Below are 17955 nucleotides of genomic sequence, written 5' to 3' on the forward strand. Positions count from 1 at the left end.
AGCCTAACCTATGACCCCCTTTAACCCATTTCATCACGACATATGTCCCTAGGTGTCATAGGACCCCTAGGGACATATGAGATTAATCATATGGGTTGATTGGGGTTGTGGGCTAACCTACAACCCCCTTTCACCCATTTCATTGTAACATGTATTCGTAGGGGTCCTAGGATCCCTAGGGACATATGCTTATCAATTATATGAGTCAAAGGGGGTCATAGGCTAACCTATGACCCCCTTTGACCCATTTAATTGTGAAATGTCTAGGACCCCTAGGGACATATCGTAATCCATCTTAAGGTTGGAATGGGGTCACAGGCTAACCTATGACCTCCTTCAACCATTTTCATTGTGACATGTGTCCCTAGGGGTGCTAGGACCCCTAGGGACATATAGTAATTGATGATATGGTTTTAAGGGGGTCATCGGGTAACCCATGACCCCCTTTAACTCATTTAATTGTGACATGTGTCCCTAGGGTTCCTAGCACCCCTAGGAACATATCGTAACCCATCTTAAGGATCAAATGGGGTCATAGGCTAAGCTATGACCCTATTCAACCTATTTCATTGCGATATGTGTCCCTAGGAACATATGATAATTGATCATATGAGTCGAGGGAGGTTTTAGGCTAACCTATAACCCCCTTCAACACATTTCATTATGACATGTGTCCCTATGAGTCTTATGACCCCTAGGGACATTGTAATTGATCATATGGGTTGAAGGGGTTTGTAGGCTAACCTAAAACTTCCTTTGACCTAGTTCAACATGACATGTGTCTCCATGTGTCCTAGGACCCCTAAGGACATATGGTAATGGATCATATGCACTAGTACATTTTGACTCATTTTTTGATGAAAATTGTCAAATTTTTGACCCATGTTGGTTTAATTATTGACTAATTAGTTTGTGGCTATTTTTGTTGTGGAAGAATCCACCAAAACTTGTAGATGTCATAATTTTGATAATTTATTTCATCAAAATTGCAACCAAGTTTGGTCAAAATTCCAACTAAAGCATCAACTACGATGCCAAACCCACAACAACATCTTGGTCGATGCATTGGTCAAAATTTCCACCAAAGACTTGTTGAGATTTACACTAATGCTAGCCCTTGATCGACTAGGATTCCAAACCCACGATGACATCTTGGTCAATGCATTGGTTGAAATGTCGACCAAGATTGGTCAAAAGTTCCACTAGTGTTGGAAAACATTGGTGGAAATTTCAACCAATATGTTTTGTTTTGAAACAAAATTATTGGAAGATAAATATCCAAAGTAATCACTGACAGTAGCCTGGTCAATGATTAGTTTGGATATTTATCTTCAGGTCTTTGGTGGGTCTACCACCACCTTGAGATGATATTTCAAAGACCTATATTGATAGCATTACATTTGGCTATAGACAGATGAGGTTCCCATTTATTAGGGTGTCTCATTTCCTACATCTAGACCATTGAGAGGGAGAGAATATATGTTGGGGTGGTAGCATGTTGGCCCACCTATACCATGAGTAGCATATGAGTTAATTTTATCCTATTGATGCTTAGCTCCCTCTCACCCACACATGTCAAAGGTAAACTAGAAGAAACATGGTTGAATCCACACACAAAATAGAGGGTACCCACCACACTTAATATATAATCATAAAATGATCAAAGATCCTAGCAACACAAGGCCTCAACTAAATGATTAATAATTAAGGCATCAAGATTAAGCTGGCCTATGCATTTGTTTAACTATAGATGGTTTCTAGGAAAAGTTGTTTTGAGCATGTAGTATAATCGCTAATCGATCATTTTTAGCATAACAATTATTCCATAGAAAAAAATAAAAATAAAATTATTGCTTAATTAAATGAATCTAAATACAAGAGAGTTTTTTTTCCTCAAATAGTTATTGCTTGAGGAGATGTAACCTCAGACTCACAAATAACCTTAACACATCATCAAGCCATTCACTTTATTCCTTTGAAATAGTACATAGTAGATAGTTGTAGTAACAAATTAGCGAATAAAAAATCAAGGCTGAATTTAAGTATATCACATGTGCATTAGCTGATCCATCAACTATTGGCAAAACTAGACTTATAGACAATCTGAGAGAGTGGGATTAGTTATATCTTAAATTCTTCTAGGGAGACATGTCACACCTCCCTAACATTGAGGGTGACTTATTCCCTTATGAAACTAAAATACCTCAACTAACTAATAGGTGTCTCAGTCATGTTTGAACTCTTAATCCATAAACAAGAATACATGAACATGCAAGAATCATTGCACGAGTTAATGAAACACAATATTATCATTATACAAACTCCTCTAGATCCTCTGGGTGTCAATTCCTTTCAAGATAGAGTCAAAAAAGTTTTGTGGAAATTGCATTTGGTTTGTGTCCTCTAACTTCTTCCACATAGGTTGCAAGGGCCCTCTTAACAAATAAGAATCCATTCACATTATACCATTAATAACAAAATGATACTATAATAACCATGGATGATCACGTACCAAAATTATTCATTATATATAACACATATATCATAATTAAGTGAAAACATTATCCACAGATTAAAGGTTGATGGAAGTAATGATTATGATAAAAAAGCTAAAATAGTACCAATTGTAGGACTTGTAACTTATCCCCTTACACTTTTAGTTGTCCTCACACAAAGAAGGGTCTAAGATTAAAATATACCACATCACATCTATAACCTATGATTTTTTACTTAGTACCTTTTTTATTGATTTTAATTATTTTATTATTTTGGTCTGAGTAGATTTTTTTAAAGAGTTTCAATGTCTGCCATCTCATCATCCACATCTTCTACCTTCTCCCCTACATCATCATTCTCATGGTCCTGCCAATACATAGCTTAACTAAGAACATTTGAAGCTTCATATCAAGCACTGCTATTATTTCAAGCTTACATGGAAAAAATGAAAAACAATAACTACATCATGTTGATGTCTAGAAAATAAGAAGGTATTTAGTATTTACTAGTTTATCTAAAACAAAACTTATAAAAGTTGAACTAGACTTACACTAAGCAACATATCATTGGTGGGCAAGTTGTATTCTTAAGCAATATCCTAAAATCCTACTCCTATCACCTGCATCTCCTCACTAATAAAATTAGACCTAATTTTTGACAAGGATTCATCACAATTTCAACACCACTATATCGAAAAAATGACAAAAACTATTGTCAATTTTTTTGTCAATTTTATGACACCTAAATTTGTCAAAATTGAGAAGTTACTATGGTAGATATATCGATCAAACTATTGTTAGGATATTTTCTTCAACCCACAAGCATTGTGTAGTACACTTTCCACCTATGCGACTAATGGTTGTTGAAATTGTGATGAAAACCCCATCAAAATGCTCTGCATTTGTGCATCAAAATTATGACAAACACTAGTCAAATCTCATGTTGCATGTATAGCATCCTTTTCAAAATGCTATGCTCCTTTGCATCAAAATTGTAACAAATACTGGTCAAAACTCACATCGCACTTATAGCACCCTTGTTGAAATGCTATGCTCCTTGTCGTCAAAATTGCAACGTCCAGTGTTTTTTTGAAAGTAATCTATTATCAATTAAAATATTTATACTTGTGGTCATGAGTTCTTAGCTTAGATACATTGAGTCTAGAATCTTGACTTGCATGGGTGATTGCAAGTTAATTTCTTAATGATATTACCCATAAACTCTGTATCATGTATATTTCTTGAGTGTTGCCATTCATGTATTGTTCTGTTGAACAATTCTATCAAGCAAGGTATTATACGAGTCTAGAGAAGCTTGATGAACATTGGCCCTACTCCAAAGCTCATTGATGACACTACTTTCCCCCAATGACATTTCCCCTTTTTGAATGGTATCCCATGTGTATTTAACAAATTTTCTTCAGCAAGGGGACATCTACTATTTTGACATACCAAGAGTGCTATTAGGCAAGGGCAACATGACACCTAGGTTGAACATGATAGCAACACAAAAATCACTATTACATGCTCAAATATATCTCTCCTCTTAATTTCTATGTTGCTACAATCGATAATAATAAATTCAAACATGAATTGATAAAAATCCTATAAATAAAATGTATGCTATACATACAATATTGTTGCAAATTTGAGAAATGCTCCATTGATAGCTCTTACATTATGCATTGTGTCAAAGAAAGATAAGATCCAGTGGATGTGCATTAAGGATTGAATAAGATTGCACATAATTGATATTTGCTATCCAAAATGATAATCTGTTGGAATAATTCTTATATGCCAAATATTCTACAAAGTGGGTGGGAACTTAATTTTGGATTTCACAAAGTGTGGCTCAAAGGAAGAGGATATGTGGAAGAGTTCTTTAAAGACACATCGGGCATTGATGAGTGACTAGTACATTGTTTGAATTGTGCAATGTAGTAGGCATTTAAAGCATCTTATGAAAGAAGTATTGAGATAATTAATTGACCTGTATATCATTTATTTACATGACATATCTATGGAAAGTACACTCTTTGAAGTGAATTTGTCTCATTTTGAGAAGGTATTTGAAATTTTAAGGGAGAAAAAATTGTTTTTGATTGATAAGAAGTGCTAGTATGACAAAACTTTTCTGTTTTACATTGGTCATGTGTTGGGTGATGAGGAGAAAAAGGGTAGATCCTTCCAAGGTTGAGGCCATTGTTAATGACCAAAATTCACAATAATGAGTGGGACTTGAATATTTCTAGGCTCAACACATTATCTCAACAAGTTTGTGAAGAACTCTTATTCTTTTTCCATTGAATGAAGTCATAGGTAAAGGAAGAAAGTTTCCATTGTTACCTAAAGACCCATCTTTGACACTTGAGACATGTCTCTTTTACTAGAGATGTCTCTAAAAATTTCCTGAAGCATAGGGCTCTTTTGGCCACCTTCTCATGTCATCTCCAAAGTCTCCTAATAAAAAATTGACATCTCTCACCAAAAAACTCAGGGCAAAACATGTTATAAGGTGAAAAAGTAAGAAAAAATAAAAATATAGGCATGCATAAGATTTCATGGTAATATTTTGGATGGTACAGTGATCCATGCTAAGTTATAATGCTTAGATCTACTAAAGTGTATACATTTTGAGATGGAAAAAAATAGTTGTATGACTAGTTTCCTATCATTGTGGTGTTCTAAAGAGAATTTGCCTTTTACTATTTAGCGTTCTTGTATGGTTGATTTGGTATTCCTGCTTTCCATGTTCTATGTTAAGATATTTTCTAGAAATTATTAAATATATTAAAAGAAAAGGCATCACCAAGTATGCCTGTTTCCTATTGTGTCCCCTATCTATGAAAATTAGCCATATTGGTATCCATACTAGTCTATGGTGTCTCTAAGTTCCCTCATTTTCTAGTAATTATGAAATTTTTACTAGGGAAACAAAACATTAACAAGCTTTAGAGGAGTTGAAGAAGAAAATAAGTACAAAATTTGTCCTAGCTTTACCCTACTTACAAGTAATGGTTGAGGTAGAGACAAATGCTAATTGAATATTCTAAATATGTAGTGCTTTTGCAAGGAGGAAGGCCAATCTATGATCACTTGGAAATATTCAAAAGGGGCCCATTTTGAATTATAGCACTTGCAATATGGAGCTTATGCATTAGTTTAGTAAAGAAGTGGAAACATACCTCATGTGAAAGGAGACTGTAGTACACATATAATGGTAAGCACAAACAAAATTAGTATTACAGTAGTTGAGATATTACAAATGGATGGGAATTCTATGACAGTTCCTTCTTATGGTCAAGTATAAGCATGGTGTGATAAATATTGTTGTTGATATATTTTCAAGAATTCCCTGTTTATTTATTGCAAGTAGCTTCTTGTGCTGGACTCATTTTCTTGTGAAGTACGTGTTGAAGATCATGTTCACTTTGCTGATTTTGTAGAGGTATACTAGACCATAGAAAGTAGGAAACATGCATAGGTTGAGGTTCATCATGGTTACTACCTTCAGAGACTCATAGACAAGGTGGGTAAAATATTTATGCCAAAGGTTTGAAGAGTTTTCTCATGAGGAAAACTACATTGTAATGTCAACTCTAAATTTGGTTCTCATAGTATCTCCATGGTCCAAAAACTACTGGATATGTCTGTGACAATGAAGTGATAGAATCATGAGACCCAAAGAAGAGATTCCAAATTCAAGTAAATCAACAAAATATCAATATTCTAAATCTACTAGCATTCCATGTTTTTTTCACAATCCCAATTTAAGTTTGACCCAGTATTACAAAAAGGAATTGATAAGATTCAAATTATAAACAATTTCATCTAAACACTAAATTTGTTACTCACAACATTCTTAATGAAATAATTGATAACATTAACATTCTCTTATAATATGATATGTTAATATTAATATGGAGAACTCCAAAAATATTGTCTAATATATCTTATCCAAATGGTACAACATGACAAACAAGCTGAATATAATAGTATCTCACAATCTCCACTATGTGATCAAGTATTTGTAACAACTATTTCCCTCATTACTTTCTTAGGTGCTGCAATTAGCTCAAAAAATGTATTAAAAACAATAGAGAAATAGATTTAGTAGAAAATGTACCCCATACAATTTCTTGTGTTGTAAAATTGAGAAACCTTACTTTGAAAACCAGTAAAAAGTTCAAATTGTCCCATGGCCTACCTTATGAACATTTCCAATCCACTTACAACAGTGACTCCTTCACTTCTCACATAAGTTGTGTAACTTTTGGTGTGTAAACAACATAAAAAAAAAGATCATATGAATTCAAAGCATCCTGAAGAAAACCTACTAAATCAAACCTCTCATTTAAGTGGAGAAAAAACAAGATCATATGAACCCAATTGTAAAAGACTAGAGTTGTGGATTCTTTGGATACAAAGCATAGATGATAGGCAACATGGATCCTAGGTAGTCCAATGGATGACATAAGAAACCAAGGCCTAGATAGAAGATGTGTTGTAAGAAAAAAAAACAATATGGATATTAAGTGTTAGGCAAAGAAGAATACTAGGATTGAGATCATTTTATTGATTTGAATGCAAATGAGTACAAAATGTCATCACCATGTGGAATCCTGATGACTAATAGCCTAATATAAAGTATGTCTAACAAAATTAGAATAATAAAACTAAAAGTAACTACAACACTTTATATCTTCCTCATCCCTAATCTATTGAAAACTATGGGAGAGATAGATATTCCAGTCCTTGTAAAATGTTATGACTTTTTAATTGGCATGGAAGGCAGTGGCAAGACCTCCAATGACCAATCTGATAGTAGATGGAAATGAGTCCTCAATATCATCAATGGCATATTATTCAAACTCATGGCCTTCAATTATTAGAACACTATGTTCAATACTTGGGGGAGGACAAAGTAAGTCTTGAGATATCCCAAACTAGACACCAACCATATTCTAAACAATATTGTGACTAGCTATTCTTTTTGCTAGAATAACTATCACCTAGCCCATTTTGGACAAGTAAACCATTTCTCATGTGTTATATATTTTGGTGCTAGATATTTGCCATGGATAACTTTCCTTAGAAATTTGATTTATGTTTAGTTTAGCTTGAGCTTCACTTGGTTTCAAGAATAGTTTAATATTCTATACTTAACAAGGCCAACCACATAAAGGTGGAAGCTCATTTGGCCCCTTCCCTGTCCAACATCATCTAAATTCCCCATTAGCATCTAATAACATTCGTTCATTCAACCATTTTTGAAATATAACATTCAATCATTATAATCAGATGATAACATTCATCATCACATAAAATTCGTTAACATCTAATAACATTCATTCATTCAACCATTTTTAGAAATATATCATTCAATATTTATAATCACAGAATAACATTCATTAACACACAAAATTCATGCATAATTCCTTAACACATCAAATTCATTAACACACAACATTAGTGAATATTTCATTACCGTGTAAAATTCATTAACACACAACATTCATGAATAATTCATTAACTCACAAAATTCATTAACATCATTTCCTTTTGGGCTTCTTAATGTTCTTTTTTTAGAGTATCTCGTAAGAGGAATATCAATGCCATCATCATTCCCCTTGTCATTCCCCTCCTCTACTGTTTCTAATGCCAATGCATGTCTCCTTCTCATATATTTAGGAATATGTGGCTACTACACCAAAGTGGAGTCTACTGCAAAAACAACTGCATCATGAGTTAAATTCAAAGAATTTATAGTAGTGAATTACATGTATTTAATTAAGTAAAAGAAATATAAATAAAAAAAATTATTTAAATAAACAAAACATATATTTTATTTACCTGAATGAGCCACATGATCTACATGGTGATCAGTTTGAACATCCTCTGACACTTGTTCAACATGACATTTTGTATCCTCTAAAATATACACAAAAAAGGTTACACCAAGTTCAATTTAATATGTTAAATTGTATTAATAATTACATAATTATTTTTAAATAGAAAATGAACACCATCATCAACACTACGATGCACATCAGGGGCTTCATCATGTGATGTATAATAAGGATCTATATTACAATTAGGAGGTTGCATTGAAATGCCATGCACACATTATTATCAAATAGATTTTTGCTCAAGTATTCAATTTCTACTATTTTTTTTTTTTTTTTTCATATTTACATGTTCACATGATGCAGGGGGCTCTTGGGTTGGGCTAGTTGAAGATTGGTGTAGGCATTCAACCATGACTTGATAGCCTTCGTTGAAGGCAATTTTTTTGTGTTCTCTTGTGGCCTCTAAATTAAATTCAAAGCCCTGCATTTTTTAATTAAACAAAATTATTTCCAATTTATAAATAAATTTTTAAGGAATTTATTTACTCCTACTTACAATTTATGCTTTAATTTTTAGATATCCATCAAAGCCAAGTTTGTGTTGCCCAATCTTTTCTAGCCTGGCCTTTGTTGCCTTTGACATATCCTGTAACATACGAAAAGTTTAAAATAAGTTAGATGATATAGATATAAAGATGCCTAATCAATGCATTATTACATTTTACTAGTAGTTAATACTATTGCATACCTTCTTCTCTCATTTGCAGGTGTAACTACTCTTTTAACATCCATTTTTTCCTTTGCATACAAAATGAAGTCATTCCAATCCCTCACTGAAATAAAGGGAGGAAACTCGTACTTTGGATTGTGGATGAGACTCCTTCTATAGGAGTCCCTCATAGTGTTAAGATTTTTTGCATCTTTTTCCAAAATTTTCTTCTCCTTAAAAATATTACCAAACTCATGTTCTAAATCTTTAATGAATTGGTCTTTTAATTTTTTTTCTTGCAAGTTCCACCTTTTAAGAAAAAATGCAAAATTGTTAGAAATAAAAATTAACTAAAGTTGTGTACCTTGAATATACTAAAAGAAAATTTGTGTACCTTATATGTATGGTGGGCCCAACTATCTTCAATGCATGGTCATAAAGTTTCTTATAACCAATTATTTCCTGCAAATAAATGTCATGGGATCATCAATGCAAAACTTGTTATGAATAGGTAAATTCATATTACAATATAAAAAAGAATAATTTAAAAGTACTAGGAAGCTTAAGACATTTCAAAGGCATCAATTCATTGTTGGCAATCAACAATGACATTTGCATAGCTCCCATGCTAGAAACATGGGTAGATCCAAGAAATGATGTTGAATTATCACCAATACATGTACTATGATCTGTATTTGGCATCTTAGACATCAACAATGAATCTACTAGTAGATATACCCATGATTAAAGTACAAATTATCAAATAATAATTAACACAAACCAAATATAGAAAAATAAGGATTTACTAGGCATAGACCATGAAGGCATCGATGTTTGCATGGCCCTTGTTGCCAATATTGCAGTCAAAAATCATTGATGGACCTCTGCCAACTTCCTAGGAGTCTCCTGCACTTGATGACCTAGTGAAGAATACATTGTTACATAAGACATTCTGATTTAATAAAAGTAAGATTTAACTTAAGAAGTTTTTGAATTTTTTATCAAAGAAAAAATTCCTTGTAACTTGTCAACTTAAGGATTATTTACCTGAGGCAATCAGAGCTCTGCTTGTATTGACCTTGCTGCAATGTCCTAGACTAGGCACTTGAGTTTGCAAATTTTTTTTGTAACAAGAGCACATACATATTTTAGTTCACAACATAATGTTAACCTTTATTGAACTTTTTTTATAATTAAAGATTCATTACTGCTTACTTCAAAACGATTTTCTATGGCCATCAATTCATGTTGCCTCTTCAACACCTCCTCCATTAGATTTGGATCTTCAAAAATGCTCATAATTCTTAAATTGATTTTTTAAAGTCTTTTCCTCATCATATATGTTAAATTAGGTACCTCTGCGATATCATCATTAGAAGGAGTAGGTACCTCTATTGTTGCAGGCACTTTTCCCCTATCCTGAACATCAAATTGTGATAGAAATGTCAGTAAAACTTTCATAAAAACTTAAAAAACCTAAATAAAATAAAATAATAATATAAAATTTAGAGCTATCTAATTTGAAAAATTTCAATAAGGTTTACCATCGTTGAGGAATGGGTGGGAGCTAGAGCATCCTCATGGCCTCTATCCTGTGGGGGATCCATATTATAATTTGACAAATATTAAATACAAAAACTTCAATGATCATAAAAAATGATCATTATATATATATTTCATCTTGTATGTAAAATTAGGGACATCTGTGATATACTCATCAAAAGGGATAGTAGCTACCTCTATTCTTGCAGGTACTCTTCCTCGATCCTCAACATCAAATTGTGATAGAAATATCAACAAAACTTTCATAAAAACTCCAAAATCATAGCTAAGAATTTTTATTATTATTATTATTTTTTTTTTTCATATTAGCTTGTTGTTTATCAAGCTTAATTCAATACCTAATTAGTTTGAAACTTTGATACAATATTGATTAACAATAAACTTTATCACTGTCCAAGTTAGAAGTTTATCATTTGTAATATGTCATTTTCATATGATTTATGATCTTCTTGTTCATTTTTAAAGTTTTCCTTCTTTGTTGTGCATCTAAATATTATCATATATTATTATTACAAACATACTTCAATTTGAAACTGAAAACAATACATTACATTAGCAAACTTTATCACTGTTCTTGTTTTAAAAAAACTTTTCATGACTCATAATTTTAGATTTTACATGAATATAAAAGTATAATTAAAAATTTAGTTTGATAACCAAGTACCCCCATCCCCTATTATGAAAAATAGTCATACCGGTACTAGTACCAGTACCCTAAGTACCCAAAGTACCCCTGTCCTCGTGCAACCTTGATAATAATATAACATTCTTCAACTATCTAATTTGTAAAATTTCAATAAGGTTTACCATGGCCAAAGAATGGGTAGGAGGAGCATCCTCATGGCCTCTATCCTATGTTTGATCCATATCATCCTGTGACAAAGATTAAATATGAAAACTTCAGCCCATTGATCTTAGCAAAAAAAATTTATTAATAAAATGATATATAGTACTTACCACCCTAATGATAGTAACTTTTTTTGTATCTATGGGATTTAAATGGTAATTTATTAGAAATTCTTCTCCCATACTTATTGATTTTATAGCACATACAAAAACTTGATTCCCCTCATGCACCTCAAAAATGCAATTGGGTTGTTTTATAGATGAGGAAGGTCGTTTACTATTGCTAAAACCCAAAATATTTCCTATTGATTTTGGTCTCCCATCAATGTACATAGCAAATATTTTACTTTGATAATTTTCCTTCCATTGTATATAATTTTCTAATAGTGCATACCTATGCATACTTTTTTTATATTGAACAATCCACATCCAATCATTGTAATTGTAACAAGGACCAACATACTTCATCAATTCAACAACTTTGTTGTAACATACCTTTATCCCATCCATGGAAAATAGGCCCAAACCAAGTAATGAGGATGGAGCTATGTGATATATCCTCTCATTAACACAAAAATAAGTGTTAATTGGAGGTGGCTCATTAGATACCCATTCTTTCTCAATATGTGTGTACTGAAAGGGCACCTTGATGTCACCTTTGCTCTTATCATAATAAGAACATGACCCCCCTTTAGAAAGAAAAAATTGCATTTATTTATTGAATTTTTTTCTAATCTTTTGACCTCTAGTTGATCTCCCCATTTTAACTGTAGTACATTTAGAACTTTCATCTACCATTCCCTCATTTCCCTCATTCAATGTAGATAGATCTAACAAGTACCTATTTGGTGGTCCCTGCAATCCATCAAATGAGATATTGTCATGTCCCCACTTCAACTACTAGAGAATTTTGATAATAATTAAATAATATAAATAAAATAATCAAGTCATGAACCATGCGTATGGTTCTTCTTTGTCTATAAGTGAGGGATATAAAATGTACTAAGTTTAAAGTGATTATGTAATACCCCATCTCATTATAGACTTAGACTCAATTGTAAGAATTTGATTAATGTATGTGTAAGGTGTAAGGTCTTATGATACATATGTTATGAATTATTAATGTGGCTACTATACTTAAAAACATTGTACTTAGAGAAGCAATTTTAGTAAAATGAATGATATGTATTTGTAAATGATTTTCATATGCAAATGATTCATAGGAAAATGATGTTGGAATATGAAATCAAACTAATGTGTTGATCTATGGTTTAATTAGGGACATGTATTGATGTTTACAGTCATATATTTTTTATATATGTTTGGGTTATTGATGTTTAAATTGAATTGTGTAGAGGATGATTATGAAGACCTTCGAAGAATCTATGCCAACTCTTGTGCAACATTCAAAGTTTACCTCAATGCAAAATTATTCTAAAATCGGATGTAAACTAAAGTTAGACTTTAGAGGGTTTAAAATGGACCCTAAAGTGTATTTTGAGTTAAATAACTGAAACCACTTATACTACCTAGGGTTGGGGGCTTGTTTAAGGTCAAATCATGGTTTATGATTTCATTATGACACCTCAAAAGTACCACTTTCCAAGAGTGATGAAAATGAAAAGTGGGAGACACACTCCATGCCTTCTCCCCTTTTTAAGAGATGTGACATTTGAGAGGGAGACAATGGAGGACATAGAGCATTGTGCCATCATTAAAATAATGGGTATATAAAGTGATATTTAGGGTTTTTTTAAAAAGGTAGGAAGACATGGAAGAGGGGATTCATTTTTTTTGGATGGTAAGAGAGGAGGAGAGGGGATGGAGAATAGGAGAAAGATGGAGAGGAAGAAGGAGATGGAGAAAGAGGATGAATTGTTCTTGGTTGAAGATGAAGATCTATCTAAAGGGAGAGCTCTTGAGAAGATAAGTAACTCATATGCATTTAGAGTAGTTATTAGTTATTGAGATGAAATACTGCTAGAGGAATTATTCCACAATGTTTTAGAGATAACTCTTAGGATTGCATCCTTGATCTCTTGGTTGAAATGAGTTATCTTGCCCAAGGGTATGGCTAGGGGACAAGAGGCCTCATGATGCTATTATGGTAGGGTGGAAATAGGCATTTGTGTGAATGGTTTTGGTAATTATTATTGTACCCTTGTAAATAAATATAAATGGAAATTAGATCTTAAAGTTTTTGTTAATAGATCTAAATTGTGTATGAAATAATTTTGTGATAGAAATCATAGGAATTATGCTATTATCATTTGAGAAGCTATAAATCTTTTCTTAAAAGATGATGTTATTTATGGTATTGTATGTTAAGCTTTTGCTAATTGAGAAATTTTTTTGGATGTAAAATTTGTAAATTATTCCATTAGAAACAACTAAATAATGTTCAAGATCATATTATCAAAATATCTACTACAAATCTAAAACATTGAATCTAAATCTTGCCTTTTATTTATTAAATTTTCAGTAAGTTTTTGGTAGGAAAAAGTGGGCATTACAGATTATATAATTACATATCTGTATGGTTCTTCTTTGTCTATTTAAAAAAGAAGAATATAAGAAAATTATGTCTATTTATTAACTTATACTTGTTGATCCATGTCACTATGCACGATCCTTGCCAAAGGGGTTAAATTTCCTGCATATGTTAATAATTTATCTTAAGTTAGCTACAAATAACTTAGAAGACAACATGAACATTTTACTCAATCTATTTTAGGATGCCTGTGTGTGAAATGATCATAACTTACTAGGAGTCATGTATATCTTAAATTTTTTGAACATGTTATACTTAATGTTTATATTTGCACATATGGTTTTGAAAGAAAAATTTGGTGCATGTTGTACTTTAAAATCATAGATTATTAGAAGTCATGTATATCTTTAAAAAATTGGACATGTTGTACTTATTGTTTATATCTGCACATATGGTTTTGAATTTTTTTTTGGTGTATGTTGTACTTAGCGATCAAAGCTTAGTAGGGGTCATTGATCACATACCTTGTACATTTCAATCATGTCATTGATCATCTTCTTCATCTATCTCATTATCATCACCATCATCATCATCATCATCATCATCATCATCATCATCATCATCATCATCATCATAATCACTACCACCACCACCACCACTATCATCATCATCATCATCACAATAATCATTTTCATCATTGACAACATCATCATCATCACCATTATCATCATCACCATCATCATCATTTTCATCATCATCACTAGTATTTTCATCATCATCACCATCATCTTCAACATCTTCTTCTTCCATAACATTATACTTTATTAGCATTCCTCTTGGTTCATGTCTAACAACAAATAACCAACCCTATTTATGTGGAACCTTTGGGTAAAACACTTGCTCACATTGGCTTGGAAGAACATAGGGCTCATCTCTAATTGGCTCAAATGACCTTGTATTAATAATTGTAAATCCATTATCATGTTGAATAATAGTTTTATCTGCATCATTTTGATTTAATCGTAGCCTGTACCATTTGACGACAAATAGAAATACTTTGAAGGAGTTAAAGTCACACTCAATTATATCATCCAAGATGCCATAGTATCAATTTTGAGATCATTGAGGATGCATGTGATTTCTAGATGATATATTAGTGACCTCAAATTTTTTTTTTTATCCTAGAATCACAAGTTTTCTTAGTATCACCCAAATTTTTTATGCAAAATTTGTGCCCATGATAGTACATAACTTTGTGGTGCTTGACTTTCAATTTTCTAAGTGTGTGAAAATTATTTACATCATGAATTAATATGAAACATATGAGTATTGATCATTAATAAATTTTTATGTACCTATCCACCTCTTAAACCCTTTACTAGATTAACTATCATCGGCATAACATTGGAATTTCCATTATGATGAGCTTTTGTAACCAATGAAGCAACACCTTCCCATGTTAATGAGCAACCATTTTGTTGACATTGTTCAATCCATACCATCATCCAATCAAGATTGTTTGCAATATGCAAATGTATTGCATCCCACTCTTGACCAGCTGTATTAAAAAAATACACCAATTATAAATAACTTATATTGAAGACTTATAAGAATTAATTAACTACAATAATATATTATATTTACCTTTCACTTTCCTCAATCTACCTTTTTCCATCATGTACTCTCCTCCAAATTTTGTTAATGGAGTTCGGATATCAAATGCAATCTATATGGATCTTTGCTGCAAACTTAGGAAGATATTCACTAATGTACAACATGTTTTGGTATACCATATATTCCTCCACTATAGAACCCTCAGGATGTGCTCTCTATTGAACCAAGCCTTTCAAAAATTTCAAGTGCCTCTGTACCATCCACATTGACCTAGTTGGTGCAAGTCTACACAATTCAATCTCCTTGTTAGAGTTTTAGGTGACTCTACAACACCCCCAAGATCAAATGAAAGACATAGAAAACTTCCACAAGAGATTGGAAAGACAATGGCTTGAAGATGCAAGAATGCTATTATGGATAATGGAGTTGATTGATGTCCAATGGATTGGTTTGAAATGTACATAATAGGCCTCCTTATATAGGAGAGGTGATAAGAGATAATGATAAGGAGAAGATAAGCTATCACCTAGACAAGGTGTAATCACATATACATGAAAGGTGGATTATCCTCTATTATGCAATGAAGTATGTGCAATGATGAGGATGATAATATAATAATTACACTAAAGGTGGAATGAGATAACAACTATGACCACCTAGAGTGGAATTCTCCTACACCATGTGTTTAATTTGTTAGTTTGTGGTGACTAATTAGGGAACTAGTGTACATACTTCATAAATTATTTGGGTATAAAAGGGATTAGGGTTAGGGATTGTATTATTGTAGGTGATGCAAAAATTGGTTCTTGCAAAGGTATTGAGCTATAAGGGATTACAGATTGTAATTAGGTTGTAATCACTAGATCATAATAATAACAAACTTGCTATTTGGTGAACATAGCCTAGGGATTGGGTGAACCACGTTAAATCTTGGTGTCTTGTGTGATCTATTATTTTTTGATATTGTTTATATTTTCTTTTAATTGTTATTTCTATCCATGGTTTAATTCTAACATAATTGAGGTGCAAACTCCTAAGTGTCTCAATCACAAACTACTATGAAATGCATCATCCTAAGTAAGCTTAAGTAAGTGTAACTAGTGAATATTTAATTACACCAAAACTCCTCAACTTGATGTATGAGGTAGTGTTCTTGTGCATTGAAAAAAGTTGGGGATAGACACTTTTGCATTTCATACATAAGATGAGGAATTTTTCTCTTCTAATATTTTATATCTTCTTTATTGATTTCTTTTGATGACAACCACCTCATGTATTTTCCAAGATCATATATAACTTGTTTGACACTATTCCCAAAGTGGTGTGGAAGGGATAGAGGTAAAATGTACTACAATATTTATAAAATGAGATTATCAATATTTTATTAAAGAATTTAATGAAAACTATGTGGGATATACAAATATATAGTGAATACAAAATAACATGAATTACTTTAATAATGTATGCCAATCATTTGTTTTCATTTGTAATGCTACACTAAGCATAAACTTAAAACTTAAAAACAAAGAACAAGAACCATAAACGCAACAATTTTTTTTATTTAAATCAACTTATTACAAGAAAAAATACATAGATTGAATCACTCTCAATCTGAAAACCTCAAAATGAAAGATGATATCATCCAAGTACATATCCATTATAATGCGAATAGATATAGAGTTTAGTACAATAATGAAGTATAATTTCATTTCTAATCACCTACGTCCAACATAGGGACTCTAAATACTATCTCAAGAAGTAACTTCAACAATTATCCTTAGCTACTTGCTAAACAACTTGAAGCACCTATAAAACACACAGAAATACAACACAACACAAAAGGGGGCTCAGTATACACTGATTTGTAAAGCATAATCCACTTGCATACATGTTAAAATAAACATATATATATATATATATATATATATATATATATCCATAATGCAGATATTTGATCCACTTAACATAGTGCAGTTCACAAATTAATATGCAAGAAGTAACAATGCAAAATTAAACTCGCACTAAGAATAACCCATAAATGAATCATATATATACTGAGGTGTCATCGTTATGGCACTAAGATTCTGCATCCATGTATGGTATGCTCATAGTCATCACATAACGTTATTCTCTATTATACTTGTCAATGAAAGAATAGAGATATGCCTTGTTCTTCGTACTTAACCATATAGGTTTAAGTCATAGGTAAGGCCAATTATCTTTTATATGTAATTAACCCACCCAATTCATCTTAAAGTTATCAATGAATTAATTAACTGAATAGGATAAACCAAATTCAGCCACCTCGATATACGTTCATTATAGCTATTCTTAAAACACACATCAAACAGATATACTAAGAATGTACATGCAACAGATATAAAATCA

This window comes from Cupressus sempervirens, chromosome 2 (assembly GCF_028749045.1).
Source record: "Cupressus sempervirens isolate cs-2001-9-10 chromosome 2, ASM2874904v1, whole genome shotgun sequence".
Classification (NCBI taxonomy): domain Eukaryota; kingdom Viridiplantae; phylum Streptophyta; class Pinopsida; order Cupressales; family Cupressaceae; genus Cupressus; species Cupressus sempervirens.